The sequence below is a fragment of the Plutella xylostella genome, chromosome 20 (assembly GCF_932276165.1).
Source record: "Plutella xylostella chromosome 20, ilPluXylo3.1, whole genome shotgun sequence".
In the NCBI taxonomy this organism is placed as follows: Eukaryota; Metazoa; Arthropoda; class Insecta; order Lepidoptera; family Plutellidae; genus Plutella; species Plutella xylostella.
In genome coordinates, this window is record NC_064000.1 from 3,822,886 (window position 1) to 3,839,116 (window position 16,231).

The window sequence follows — 16,231 nt, forward strand, 5'->3', positions numbered from 1 at the left end:
AGACCAGAAGTTGAAGGTATCGTATTGAATGCACTATCATAAACTGCAGTGACGCTCGGACCGCTAATTTCTGAGGCGGTCAGCAGAGACGACGTCGTCGGTGTCTGCGGCGGCGGTGGCGGTGGCGGCAGCGGCGGAGTTCCTTCACTATGTTGTAGGTATTGGCTGGTCTATAGGAACAGTTCCATGATGTTTTTTCATATGCCGTGTTATAATTTATATATGTATATTTATATATGCCGTGTTTTAAGTTATAATTTCCAGTACCACCTCCACTGTACCTAATAGTTTTGGAACAATAGTCACATTTTGCCTTATCTTTATTTATATAGGGTACTAGCTGTTCCCGCGAGCTTCGCTTCGCCTTAAAAAGTTTTCCCGTGGGAATTCCGGGATAAAAAGTAGCCTATGTTCTTTCCCAGGGTCTATACTATATATATACCAAATTTCATTCAAATCCGTTCAGTAGTTTTGGCGTGAAAGAGTAACAGACAGACAGACAGACAGACACAGTTACTTTCACATTTATAATATTAGTTAGGATTAGGTTCTTATTATGTTAAATCCATAAAACAACTCAAACAATCACAAATTTAAAGGTGATGAATAAATCAATGAAAAATATGACCATAAATGGCGCGAAATTATTACAAAACAAAAATTTAAAAAGTATATTTATTTTTTTGGTAGATTTTTCCTTTAAAAAAGGCAAAGGGTCTCATACTGCCTGGAAAAATGTATAATTAGAAGGTACAAATTATAAATTGTCAACTTAAAGGTAAGTTTGGTTGTATAATTAAGCGTTAATTAAGAAGTGTATTCAATAAAAGGAATTAAGTACCTACCTGTTAATTCTGTAATATTATAAGAAAGAATTATCATTTATTACCATTACCAGAAGCGTCCGTAGTCGAGCGGGCCTCAGTGATCGTAACTGATCGCTGAGGTTAAGCAACAACTGACACGGTCAGCCATTGGATGGGTGACCAATTTCAAGTGGTGCTTTTCTGGACGCTTCCGTGCTTCGGACGGCACGTTAAGCCGTGGGTCCCGGTTGCTGCTTCGGCAGCAGTCGTTAAGCCTAGTCAGAGGCCTTCGGGCGGCTTGAAAACATCTGACAGTCGGGTTGCCCACTTACCCGACAACTCTCTCAGCACAAGCTTGCTTGTGTTGGGGTCCACCAACCCGCACTTGGCCAGCGTGGTGGACTAGGCCTAAAACCCTTCCTTCATTGGAAGGAGACCCGTGCCCCAGCAGTGGGGACGTAATGGGTCGTGATGATGACCATTACCAGGCTGCTAAACCTCATTAAATACCTGTGCTTTAGGTCTGTGTTGCGCCTGTATCGTATTCTTTTATTTACAACTACCTATACTCCCAGGCGCTCCTATACTCATCAGGTACCGACTCAGTACCTACAAGTTAGTTAAGTATACTTAATTATAGGAACCGATCAAATAACTATATTTTCGATTTTATTATTCGTATTGTTTATACATGATGCTGACAAACAATACGAATATAAAATTATGATCGATTAAATCTTTAGAATGTGCTCCAAATGACGAAGCAGGTAGGTACCTTAGAATTTGTCATTTAAAAACTCTGTCAAATCATAATAGCACTTTTGTACTAGGATTTTTTATAGTGCAATTTTAAACGTATTTAGGTTTAGATTCCTTATTCTTAACGGTAGTTTATTAAATATTTTTATACTCATAAGAAATATGCTTTTCTTCATGAGAGCCGTTTTTGATTTGGGTAGGTAGAGTCGCTTTGGATCTCGTTGTAGCCGTTTATTTTTGATTTCTGCTGTTTCAAATAGTAAGGGATTTGATTTAACAAGTAGTGCTACTTCATATAATATGTAGGTTGAGGGAAGACTTAACAGTTTATGTTTAATACAATATATTTTCAGCTTTCTCTTGATTTTAGTCCAAACAGAGCCCTTTTCTGTCCTTTAAACGCTATGTTTCGGTTGGTTGAATTACCCCAAAAGATTATTCCATAGCGTATTATCGAGGATACTAAACCATGATATGCTGTCAAACATGACTGAATATTTGCTATGTCTGACAGTTTGTGTAGGGCATATGCATTTTTGTTAAGTTTTTTATTTAGTTCCTCTATGTGTGGCTTCCATGTCAACGCTTTATCTATTATTAAGCCTAAAAACTTTGTCGTTTCAACAGATTTTATTTCGTTGCCATCATAGCGAATGTATAGCGGATTTTGCGTAATTCTTTGGCTAAATTGCATGAGTTTAGTTTTAGTTAGGTTTGCGCACAAGTTATTTTTGTTTAACCAAGTAATTATTTCCTTAAGGGTATCATTTATGTCATTTTCATATTGATTTTTATCTTTACATTCAATAGTTATTGTGCTATCATCAGCAAATAATGTAATTTTATGCTCAGTCACTTTAGGTAGGTCATTAATATAAACTAAAAATAATAATGGTCCGAGAATACTGCCCTGCGGGACCCCATGGATGATGGTTCTTTCAGTCGATGTAAAAGTCTCTACCAGTTTTGATGTCATGTTTATTTTTGTTATTTGTGTTATTTGTTTCCTGTCAGAATGGTAAGATTTGATTAGTTTCAATATATTGCCTCGTATACCATAAGCATAGAGTTTATTTAATAGAATATTGATGTTGATTCTGAAGGCAGAAATTCTAATTTTAACGCTGTCAAACTAAAAAAATTGCTAGCATAAAATGACATTTACGGAAACAATCATAGAGTCGAGTTTTAAACAAAGAAATTAAGGATTTGACATCGCTAAATTTAAAATTTCTGCCTTCAGAATCGATATCATTGTGCTCTACACAGTCAAAGGCCTGGGTCATATCCATAAAAAAGTGCACAACATGGATTGGTCTCGTCTACGTTTTTCATGACAGTATACAAAAAATTTTAAATTGCTTGGTCAATTCTGTGATTTTTACGGAACCCATGCTGTACGCTGGCTAATATATTATTATGTTCCAAATAGTTATAGATATACAAAGATTGATAATTATATTTCTCAAAAAATTTTCCTATTATACTTATCAGTGCAATGGGTCTGTAGTAATCCAATGTTTCTGAATTGCCTTTTTTATGAATTGGCGTCACTATCGTAGTTTTGAGCGCATCAGGGAATATTCCACTCTCTATACTTAAGTTTATTAAGTAACTAAGAGGTACAGATATAAGCTCTACAACGGATTTTAGTACTTTTGTTGCAATTCCGTTCCCCATGAATGAAGTGTTTGTTTTCGAAAGTCTGAGTGTGGGGAAAAGCAACTTATTTTTGTTCCTGGTCTCAATGCCGTGAAGGGCTCCTACTTTACTTAAAGAATTTAAGTTTTTACGAACATACATAATATTTTCAAAGAATTTTATATGATCGATCGAAGACGTTACGATAAACTGGCCAGATCCCAGTTGACAGTTGCTTTAAATCCGCTTACTGCATTCGCAGTAAGCCACGGTCACAGCTCTCATATACGCTTGATTAAATAATTCAGTGACTTCGTTCTGAGATACGGCTTTATAAGCTGAAAAAAGACAAGGCATTCCTTTGTGGATTTTCCCATCGTTTGAAATTTAGTTTTTGCACAGTAAATGCCGCTTTAGTGTTGGTTTCGGTATCTGATATCGGCGTGAGCATTCATTCAGTCCAACAGTTTTAGCTTTTAATGCCCTCAGTGCTGCCTCTAAATCATTTTGTGTGAATGCATAGTATTTTCTTTTATTCTCGGACATGTACAAAAAAAAACTGATACTCAAACAAACTGATAACCTCAAAGCACCGGCTCGATTGTTTTGGTCGAATATCAAGCTAAACTACCAGTTGTGAATAACGTTCAAAACTACTTTAACATCCTGTTATAAATAAATTGGTGGCTGGGTAGCTGTCCAAATAAGATTCGACTGTCAGGCCCTTGTCTTTATTATGTAAGTTATGAATTCGTTGTTTGACTGTCCCTCTCTATTTAGTCTCCACGAGGCTCCAAGTTTCATTACAATTGTTTAACCACAGTAAATCTTCTTCAACGCCTTCTTTTAATACAACACTTGTATTAAGTAAAGTAGACCAAAATAAATATTTCATGATGGCGGTCCAGCTAATTTTGAAACTTAATTAGATAACGAACTAATGTTCCTATCCTATAAATGTCTAGCAATTTTTGAAATTATCTGTCCATATTAACTTTTGGCGATTTAATTGTGATAAGTGTGATAACCAATTTCTGACACTACATTTGTTCATAAACTAATGAAAGACGTGCACAGCGACTTCTGGAGAGTTATTCAGCTTATTCAGATTAGAAAAATTGTGCAGTGACTTCTTCCGTCATATAGTGCATCGGTGTTTTGCAACTTAAGATCTGTATAACGAGTTTTGAAGCTAACTGTACGGTGGCCTACGCCTAAAAGGCGGAGTTTTTAAAATAGCGATCCCTGATGATGAAGGGACCAGCTACATCTGTTATAAATCCGGGAACGTGTTGTGTGTATGTGGTGGTGTTTATGTGGATGTGCTTGAGCAGCATGTGAGCTTGAGATAGCTATTTTAAAAACTCCGCCTGTATACTTTTAGGCGCAGACCACCGTACATGACTGAAATCACTATCTGTGCCACCGAATTTTGGTATCTCAATAGGAGGAAGCCTGTTGTGATTTGTGTGAGAGTTACGTTCCTTTTCAGAGACTCATCAATTTTTGCCAAGGCAAACAAATATTTGTCTTCCATTAGGTAGATGTCCTCCTTGTCTTCTTTGTCACAGGCAGCTATTTTTATATGTACGTACATCGTAATATTGTTTGAAGGTGAATATCAGTCGATCCCTTCTCGCATTTAATTCTGCTTGTGACAATGTCGAAACTATATGGTCGGTACACATTTTGTGGATGCCTGTAATGCTCCCCTTGTTATGATCCCTAGCAATAACAAGTGTTTTATCTTCCATTTTGACGCAAACAATTACAAATTACACAAAAAACTATAAAATATAGATTGCACTTCTTGTCAAAAAAGTCTGTGCTTCTCCGCCAAGTACCAAATTATGGTTTATAGGTTTTTTTATTTATGACAGGCATCCAAAGAAACCGCAACCCTATAACCACCACATCATCGTTATAACGGCAGAATCTCTGCAGGAACTCAGCTGGATGCTAAGTGGCCTAAATGCTGCTTCCCGACGTGTAGGCCTCGGTATGAACTTGGACAAGACGAAAGTCATGTACAATGCTCACATCAAACCGGAGCCGGTCGCCGTTGGTGAGGCAACAATCGAAGTTGTGCAAGAATATGTCTACCTCGGGCAGACTATTCGGCTAGGCAGAAGCAACTTCGACAAGGAGGCTGCAAGGCGCATCCAACTGGGTTGGGCTGCATTCGGGAAACTTCGTCACATATTCTCCTCGGCCATTCCTCAGAGCCTGAAGACAAAAGTCTTCAACCAGTGCGTCCTGCCAGTGATGACGTATGGTGCAGAGACGTGGACACTGACGGTAGGACTGGTCCACCGATTTAAAGTCGCTCAGCGTGCTATGGAGAGAGCTATGCTTGAGGTTTCTCTGATGGATCGTATCAGAAATGAGGTTTATCCGTCAGAGGACTAAGGTTACCGACATAGCTGTCAAAATATGCAAGCTGAAGTGGCAGTGGGCTGGTCATATCTGCCGAAGAACCGATAACCGTTGGGGTAGACGAGTTCTCGAGTGGAGACCACGAACAGGCAAACGCAGCGTGGGACGCCCTCCTGCTCGCTGGACTGACGACCTTAGGCGGGTGGCGGGTAGTGGTTGGATGAGGAATGCCGAGGACCGAGTGTTCTGGCGCTCCTTGGGAGAGGCCTATGTCCAGCAGTGGATGATTATTGGCTCATGATGATAACCACCACAAGGATGAGAGAAAGTAGTTTGCATATTCTCGTAATGTTCAATGTCACAGCCAAGAGATTTCATGCAGTTGATGTTTAATTTGCATCCATCATACGTTACGGATACTATTTTGACTCTTACTTCATGGCATTTTTGAAGTGCTATTTTTATGAGGTTTCCCTTCATCTCTCCAGTTAGGCTCTGAATGAAAAAATATGCAATAGCCAGTCCAGCCTTGATTTAATGAAGCGATTACGAAAACAAGGGCTTGGCTAGTTTTGTTGTCTGAATCATCAAAACCTATTCCCATATCTACAAGTCTTTCATATTTTTCTCATGTCCACAGTTTTTGCTGCCGTATAGACATTTCATCAGCAACTAATGTGTTCATAAATCATAAAAATGGTTCCGAAGACGATTTTGCCTTATCAGCCAACCTTGAAAGAGCTTCTTCTGTAAACCAGACCTCTATTCCCTTCATCAAATCAGTATAGAGAGATTGATTAACCACCCTGTTCTTTTTTAATATTTTTACAATTTCATTTGCCCACATAAAAAAGGAGATAAGCACTTAAGTATTATGAACTTAACTTACTTCTGTTTTGTCAAGATTCGTTCTTCAATTGTTGTAGGAAACTTAGGGCGTCTTGCACAACAAAGTTAAATAAAATTAAATCTATGACCTCTTGCTCTGACATTATACTGTCAGAGCAAGAGACAAACTATTTAATTTTATTTAACTTGGTTGTGCAAGACGCCCTTAATGAATTTATTGAGGATTTCTCTTTCATTTTGAGCACTTGTGACCTCCTCAATGTACAGACTCACTGTAGTTTGGCCCAAACGCTTGCTCATTCCTACTATCCTCTGATATGACCCAGTAGCATAAAACAAAAAGGCACATAATACCTGCATTTTTTTAAATTAAACACACATTAAAGTAGTTAAAATAAAATTTAGTAAGTACAATTCTAAAAGCAGATTTTATACTTAAAAAGTAAGTGATTATTATTAGTAAAAGGAAGCTAATCAACACCTCACCTTCTGTTACAAACTAACCCTTTCTGTTGATATAAGGTTTGTTTTGGTTCGCAGCCTTTTCGCAGCCTTTACATAGGAACCTAAAGGCCTCTTTTGTGAGTAGATATCTTTTCTGAAATTTGTGCAGGATGGTTACGCCTCCATCGAAGGACACATTGTTTCCATGCACACTTCAAGGGGGAAAATGCAGCTACATCAGCAGGCAGTAAAATTCTGGTGCTTTTAGGGTAGAGAGAGCAATCAGTATAATTTCTAGATCGGAACAAAGTTCACTGACTTGCAGCGTCAGATGCGTTTTATGCCCATCAACGAATAAGATTACTGGAAATATTTTTCCTTCTTTTATAAGATATGGATGAAGTACATTTTTGATGTAATCATAAAACAATTCTGCCTTCATCCAGCCATTTTCGCTTTACCCGATACCCTATTAATTTGTGACTTAAGATGCAATTTCTCCAAGAAGACGTTTATATGGTAAAATTACCATAGGGGGGAGGGGGGGTAGTGTCTCCGTTCGCACAAAATGTGAACATTCCTGTTATGGCAGATTTTGCTTGACGTCTGTCAATTTCATAAATGTTTTTATCACCTTTCAATGCTAAAACCACGCCTGTTATTGGACACAGCAAAAAATTCGTTTCATCTCCGTTAAAGACTCTACTGTGGTCTGAAAGAATATCAAAATATTCATTGTCCTTTAAATACTTTTCAATGCCATTGAACCATCCTCTTATATCTTTTTCAGAAATGCGGCTGTAACCGATTCGGGTGTACGAATGGAAATTTCTAGATGCCTTTTCAAAAATAATTTAAGCCACTTTTCTCCCGGGCAGTTATCCGTGAACTAGAATCTATTAGACTTTTTTATAAATACTGGGGCACTATGCTGAATATCTTCTTTCCACCGAAGAAATCCTTTCTTAGAGTTTTGGACTATCCAATTAACTAAATCGTTTTCTTCTGATTCAGTGAGAACCGTAGAAGATGCAGGATGGGGATTTATTTTATCAGGGTTATTTATACGAAACTGTATAATACACCTGAAACTGTTTGGCCGCTTGTTTTTTGCTCATCCCGCTATTAACTGCATTTATAGCCTTCTTTAAATCTCTGCGTCATACTGCATTCTTTTTTCTTTAGGTTTTACTTTCGTTTCAGGCTTCATCTTCAAGTTCTTCTTTTCTGAAAAAATATTTGCAGTTACATAATTATTATCACTGTGAGATAAATGATGGACATAAATAAGAGAATAGTAAAATAGTTCTATGTCTGTCTATAGACACGAGCACCACCGAAACATACGTCACACCGACAAATTGGCTTTGCGTAGTTGAATTTCTATTTGAAATGCAGGGGGTCAGGTTATTCTGCTCCTGACTGTACTTGGAAATGACATATTCACATTTTCGCAAGAATAGGTTTAGTACATTTGTTTCGCCTTAATAGGTTGGTATTAGTTGCAGAACATCACGGGGAATGCTAGTTGCCTCAGTCATCTCGAAAATGTGGATATGTTTCACTTATTATCTAATACACAATATATTACGATATAAAATAACACACAAGATATAGCACACAATTATAGATGAAGGGAATCGAACCCTTATTAACTTAAAACTAGCACAAGATAATATAGTTAGGTACACAATTAATTACAGTTTATAAAGTCTAGGGAATCGAACCCTATTTAATTAATTACTATACTAACATAGGGTACTTTAAACTAGGTTACACAATGAACAAGAATTTGATTGTTCTAAAGTCACACTAATTTATGTAAAATCGAGGGAATCGAACCCTGATTTTATCTATTTATAATACTAATTACTTTAATACGAACAAGAGTTTTATTGTTCAAACTAAGCTATTTTTAATTAAAGGATCAAGAATTTGATTGTTCCACTTACTTTACAATACACACTCAAAGAATTGGATTCGAGGAAATGAGAAAACAGAAAAGGATTTTCACTTACTGCCCCACCGTGTACTGCATGCTCGTCCTCGTTAACGAATTTATTTGGTTCGCGGATCACCCACGTTCTTGCACACACGACAAGGGTCGTTTTGTCGCACTCAAACGTTCGTTGAAACTCGAAATCGCGGGATTTCTGAATTTGAAGAATGTCCGCGGCGAATAACAGTGATTTTAGGAAATCCGTACGGCTGCGCCAGTTAACTTGCGGGAGCGTCGGACGAGCTTTTTAAAAACTAAGATTAAAATTAAAAGCTTAATTATTAGTCACAAAGAGTTTTATTCGCGACTAGCTCCGATAGAGTTTGATACCGGACTGCCGAACAATGCGTCTCGCTTGTTTGTTACAAAAATGTTTACTCAGCACATCATCGTCTAAGGGGCGGATGTGCTTCTAAGAAAGCTTACTGTTTAGTCATCATAAGTGTGGGAAGTCATTGTGATACAGTGTGACTACAGTGTATTTAAACTACCTACCAAACACCAGTTTATTTGGCATGTTGTTTTATTTTGAAATTTTCTAAGAAACACTTGTTATTATTTATTTGTATTAAAGTTGTTCTATCATAGCTTGAAGTTTTTTAGTTTTACACATTCAAATGCACGTCAATGTCTGAGCAAGAGCACACGATGCGTTGCGGCGGCGGTGCGGCGCCGGAGCGGTGTCGCAGTGGGCACACGAGCGGTGCGGCGCCGCAACGTTCGTTGTTTTGCCGCAGCGGCACCGCAACGTTGTTATGTTATAAGTCAATGTGGATAGCAGTGTAGTGCAGTGTCCTTCCTTGTGACGCAACACTACTGAGCGGTGCCATGCCGTTAGGTAGGTGCTAAATCTGCAACCTAATGCATTATGCTACCCTATGCAAACGGTATACTTATACTAGTATATTAGTTACTGAACTTACACATATTTTTAAAAGAAAACTATCATGCATGTCAACAAATCAACTTTATTTTGTAAACAATTATAAATGTGTCATTTTAATTTGGATCATTTTTAAAAATTCAACCTCCATATAATTACTTACGTGCTTCTAAAATATTACTCTGAGCCCCTTCTTCTCCCACTACGCGACTCTTAAGCGACACGACTGCGACGCAATCCATGATCGCCTATAAAACAAACCAAATAAAAACGGGCCTTCGACGCGTCGTTGACTCGTGAAATATATGCGACCAAGGTTTCCGTCCCAGTCGCGTCGCTTGAGAGTCGAGTAGTGGGCGAAGAGGCTTACACCCATCTTTCTATTTCTATCTATCTGCGTACACTTAAAAACTATCCTTTTTATTTTGTATGATACTTAATTCCAATTCCCATTTTTGTTTTAAAAACTCCATTTCAGACTCCTGTTTTAGTTTTTCAAATTCTATTTTTCTTTTTAAACGTTCAAGTTCCAATTCCTGGATTTTATTTTGGTGATTCGAGTTGATTTTTAGCAATTTTTAATTGCACCTCTACCAATTCATTTTTTACCTCTGACAATTTAACAAATGATTCAACTACATTTTCTTTCTTAGGCTTTGTCGTGCTGGTTGATGCTTCAGGATCTAGAAAAAATATATTTTATGTTTAATTTTTTAAATTACCTACATGTCTCATGTCAGATCATCATTCTATGGCAGTCCACTGCTGGAGAAAGGCCTCTCCCATAGCTCGCCACGAGATGCAATCTATAGCTTTCTACATCCAATCATTACTAGCCACCTTTCGCAAGTCACCCCATCTATGTATGAATATTTTTAAAATAGCGATCCCTGATGATGAAGGGACCAGCTACATCTGTTATAAATCCGGGGACGTGTTGTGTGTGATGTGTGTAGCAGTGGTGTTTATGTGGATGTGCTTGAGCAGCATGTGAGCTTGAGATCGCTATTTTTAAAACTCCGCCTGTATACTTTTAGGCGCAGGCCACCGTACAAAAGTGATAATGTTAATTTGTTTGTTGTTTATGTTGTCGAATCTGGTTAATTTAATTAAGATCAGCACAGGAGTGGACTGTCGCAGACATCCGCGTAGATCATCCGCGTCGCACTGAACTAGGCCTAAGTAGTGTACAATATATAAAGTTATTTTAATAATATAAAAAATCTCACTGGGACAGGTCCCAGAGGCTTCTGGAAAATTTTATTAAAAATACTAAGTGCCAATTTCACCATTCTCTGTTAGAGCATAACCAGGGAGTAGTGGTTAACTTTTGACACATCTGTCAATTCTGTCATGAATTTTATATGGAGATGACGTTTAATTTATAAATCCTGTCGGTTAGATAACCGAGAATGGTGAAATTGGCACTAAAGATTAAACTTCAAAATAAATAAGTAAGTACCTTTAAAATGTTTTTCAACTTAATAGTTGGAGTTGTTCCTTCACATAAATAATAAGCTATGGGCTGTCTCCATAAAGTGCATATACCTCGAACCATAAAAACAAGGGCATGATCGCATAGTTTCCTTTCAAAATTCACAAAACCGTCAATGCGATCTTCAGATTCTATGGCGCTGTTTCACAATGTCTGGTTAGTGGCTACCTGTGAGATAAAATACATGCTGTCACTGTCAAAAATATAATAACAGAGAGTGACAGCATGTCTTTTATCTTACAGTTAGCCACTATCCAGACATTGTGAAACAGGGCCTAAGAATGTCAAATGAGGTGTCAACGCCACTTCATCAAACACAATGAAACAGCACTTTTTTTGTCATCCCAATTCCGAACTGACTCCTTTAGTTGTGTAAATATGTTTTCATTTATTCCTGGTGCAAGAGAAATATGATGAGTAGTTTTCTTAGAGTGCGCCTGCTAGGCAAGAAAAATATCTTGTGCAGCAATTTATATCCTTTCGGACTTTGCTTTTGGAGTGATAGAGCCAAGAGTTTCTGTTCAGTTGTGAACCTCCGTCTTTTTATATGTCTATTGGCGAGCGTGACCTGCATTTTAAGGAATGTCTTGGCTTGAGGAGTCAGTTTCTCTACAAGCTCAGAAAAAGATTTATTCTGATTGAGTTTTTCAGCTTTTTCTATTCGCTCCTGGTATGACTGAACTATACGGCGACGGGATTTCAGTATAGTCGAGCATTTTTGGTACATTTTCTTGCATGTGGGGGTTAATTGTTGTACACTTTTTATTAGTCTTTTCCTTGCCTTCTTGGTTTCTGAAAAGTAGAAAATAAAATATTTTAGTATTTTACTTAAAATAATAAATAATAAAAACCTTGAGATAGTATTATTCGAACTGAGAACTAGACAATAATAGGCGGTTTTATAGCTTTAAACGATACCCTACCTGGACCTTAAATTTAAAGAGTATTTTTGATTAAAATGGGGAGTGTTTTTTTGTAATAAATAAATATAATACACTAACTTCTCCGCCAGCTTCGCTTCTGGGATAAAAAGTGCATAAAAACTTAAATCACTCTACGTAGTACGCTTACCTGATTTCAGATTGGACCTTCTTGAACAGCTAGGTGATATGACTTCCGGAATACGAACTGTACATTCTGCGGTCGTGATATCATCAGGAATGGTCCCTGAAACTGAAAACAGTGATTTTCAGAACTAATAGAGTTAAATCTCTCTTTTTGGGAAGAAATAAATTGGTCAATTCGACAGAAGTAGAATGTAGAATTCCATATTTTAATGTAGGATTTTCGATACAAAGCTCTTGGGCAAAACCTAGAATAGTTGCAGTTGAATAGTTATCAAAGATGAAATTGGCAATACTTACCTAAAAAAAATGTAGTGAACTATAGGTACTTAATGTCTGTTGCTGCGGATATGTTAACATTATCTAACTCTCTCTGCGAGTTAGAACCACACAAGCCATTTGTGTCGTTACCATCTAAAATTAGAAATAATATATGATTAAGATTATAATAATAGGTATGTTCTAAAATGTTATCAAAATAATAGGTTTGTTCTATCCAACATAAGTCTTTTGCTAAAAACTATTGCTACAACTAATATTTTTTTTTAAATTTCAGATACTGACTTGACGGTTTATCAATGATTCAAATTCTGAACGGTTCATCAACAGCCGATTGTCCCGCCGATATGTCACCGAACGAACGATCTATCACCTTAACTTAGTATCCGAGATTAAAAAACAAGTTTCTAAGGTACTTTAGTTTTCTTCGGTGCATACTTTATATTATACTTGCTACTACTATAGTGTGACCATTACCGCTGTGCACTGCGGCCTGCGGGGGACGTGCGGGGCGGGGCCGCCACGAGCGTGCCAGAGCGAAGTAGCCGATTTCTCCCACCGTCTCGCCGCGCGCATGCCTTAGGGCGGTAATGGTCATACTAACTATAATCCTACACTACTGTATGCACTGCTTAATACTACAATAACTATCATACAATAATACATTCGATTGCACGGATTGCACCATACTTTGATTGTGTCTTTTAATCAAAATATTATTAAACAAGTAATCTACAGCTAAAATAAATGGTTCAATATGAAATTATGTTAGCTTTCATTGGTTGTTATGTTTTATTTTAAAACCTAGTTTTTAAATAAATTCTAATAAAAAAACACACAAAGATTGTTTACCTTTAGAGCCAAGTAAGGACAAATGGATTATACTAGAAAAGAATTTGCATATTTTATTACATAAAAGATACATAATAATATTAAATAAACTAATAATAGAAAACTTATATTTAACTAGATGATGTATACTCGTATATTAACAAATGTTTTTTTTTTTTAAGATTTTATTATCACTCCACAGACTTTATGTCCGTGCCTTTTTGAGAGATCAATATATTGTGAGAGTTTGGTTGTTTTTTATCTTCATCTTTTAACTACTCACTACTCAATGTGGAAGCTTATAATATATATATTTTATCTTTTATATATATATATACCTATATATATTATTAATATTTTTTTATTTTTTTTTTGCACTCCTGGAGGAAAATCTACACAGACACCTGGGAAGGGGACCCAGGTAGTGTCGGCCTTTAACCGACTAAAAACCCCCAGTTGTGCATTTCTTGTTTTTTTTTTTTCTTTTTTTTTTTTTCTTTGTTTCATACAGTCACACTTACAATTATAATGGCAACAAATATTTGAAGGGTAGGGCCAGTGTCAGCTGTCTTCAGAGAACTTAACAGACGCCTGTCAGTGGCCACACACTCCTTTTGTCAGCTGTTGTTTTGCCTGGTGTTAATGTGTGACAGTGTTCTTAAAACTATCTTAATTTTATTGGTTAGTTCTTATACAGATAATATAAATTCATGATATACTATACAATACCTACATATCAAAACTATACAAAACATGCTATATACTATACATAACAAAACTATAAAATACATGCAATACTATTTGGCCGTCAATATAAAATTAAAATCAAAATTCTCCTATTCCGCTCCATTTTGCGTTGCCAAAAGCCTTGATTGCTGGGCAACGACCTCTTTGTCCCGATTTTTTATTGCCATCTTTAGGTTGTACTCGAGGATCCGTTTCTTCTTAACAAATGTTGGTGGCGCTGTAAGTACTAGAAATATATACATACACAATAAAATAACAACTACTAGGTAAATATAATTAAAGTGAAGTACCAGTATTAAACGGGACGATGGTTGGCAGTGCATATGAATGCTCAAGGTTCACTGTATTTAACACTTTTATAATGTAATATAAACAATTACTTAACAAAAATTCTAATTAAGATAGGATATGTCTTTGATAATAATTAGGTATAATGTAAGTAATAAATATTAGGTCCTTACATATGAAATTGGCGTTTTCTATAGGAGGAACATAAAGTCGTTTTTTTTTTAAATGAAATATATTAAATTAATCAAAGTATGTACCATTGCTATGTATGACTTTTGCCATCTCATAGGTAGTTCATTGATCCCCTTACTAAAAAAACCATTCGGGCGGGAATCAATAAAATCTTTGAAGGCGGTTTGGACTGCCCCATCGGAGTTGATTTTTTTTCCTTGCAAGTAGTTATCCAAATTGCGAAAAAAATGGTAGTCTGTTGGAGCAAGGTCCGGAGAGTACGGTGGATGTCTAAGACATTCTAATTGAAGCTCCTCTAATTTGGTAGCCGTCTGTTGTGCAGTGTGTGGTCTAGCGTTGTCCTGAAGCAGCAGTGGCCTAGAGCGATTGACCAGCCTCGGTTGTTTAGCAGCTAGCTTTTCCATCATGGTTTGCAGTTGCTGACAATAGATATCTGCCGTAATCGTCTGGCCAGATTTAAGAAAGCTGTAGTGAACGACACCGGCACTAGTCCACCAAACACTTACAAGCAATTTTTTTTTAGTCAATTTTCGCTTAGGGCAGGATTTGGCTGGTTCGCCAGGGTTCAGCCATTGCGATGAGCGCTTCCGATTATCGTAGAGGATCCACTTTTCATCACAGGTAATGATTCGATTTAAAATTCCTTCATTATTGTGCCGGTTGAGTAAAGTAACGCAGCAGTCGACGCGCGTTTGTCGGTTTGCTTCACTCAATTCATGAGGTACCCACCTTTCAAGCTTTTTCCCCTTCCCATTTTGCTTCAAGTGGATTAGAATAGTTTTATCACTAACACCGGAGCCTGCAGCTAACTCGGACGTGGTTTGCGATGGATCCGCTTCCACAATAGCCTTCAATTCTTCATTATCAACTTTGGTCTCCGGCCGTCCACGAGGCTTGTTCTGCAGGTCGAAATTTCCAGAACGAAAACGTTGGAACCAAAAACGCACCTCTTTTCTTTTGCGACACCGTCACCATACACATCATTAATCCTTCGAGCCGTTTCTGCAGCACTGGTGCCACGGTGGAACTCATACTCGTAAATAACGCGATATTTTAAGTTTTCCATTTTGTAAACAGAGTGACACAAAGAAAAAAAACAAAAGAAGAAAAAACAAATGAATTAGGGGGTTTGAAACACAAATGCATGAGTAAATAGCTGTATTTGAATTTGGAATTCCTAACAATAAAGGTAATATTTGAGATCAAAGTGGCCAGTACGACAAAACGCCAGTTTCATATGTAAGGACCTAATAGTATGTTACATACGTTCTGATCCTGACAGATGCCTTTTAGTAGTTTCCAGAGGTGCATTGAGAATCGTGATCCCATTTAGCATGCATGGAGTGGAAATCTATAAAATAAAATGTAAAACAATGTTAATTATATGTAATAATCATTCAATAGGAAACAAGATTCAACATAGTTTATAAAATCTGCAACTGCATTGGTGGTATTCTCTCTTAAGAAATACTGGTAAATGTAGCATGTGACACCCTCAAGCCTGATTTTTTTACAAGTAGGGTATGATAATAAAGGAAGAATCATAGGAAGTGATGAACGAGGAGCTCCTTGGAAGTG

At 37.1% G+C, this 16,231-nt stretch overlaps 2 long non-coding RNA genes across 2 annotated transcripts; both read right to left on the reverse strand.

Annotated features, from left to right (window-relative positions):
* Positions 1-9,118: 9,118 nt before the first annotated feature.
* On the reverse strand, positions 9,119-11,348 carry LOC119691639. The gene is made up of 2 exons (XR_007267451.1): positions 11,220-11,348; positions 9,119-10,440 (listed from the first exon to the last, which is right to left on the reverse strand). It is a non-coding gene; the product is annotated as an uncharacterized LOC119691639 (long non-coding RNA).
* A 5-nt stretch (positions 11,349-11,353) lies between these two features.
* Positions 11,354-13,598, reverse strand: LOC119691916. The gene is made up of 3 exons (XR_007267449.1): positions 12,617-13,598; positions 12,324-12,425; positions 11,354-12,044 (listed from the first exon to the last, which is right to left on the reverse strand). It is a non-coding gene; the product is annotated as an uncharacterized LOC119691916 (long non-coding RNA).
* Between the last annotated feature and the right edge of the window lie 2,633 nt (positions 13,599-16,231).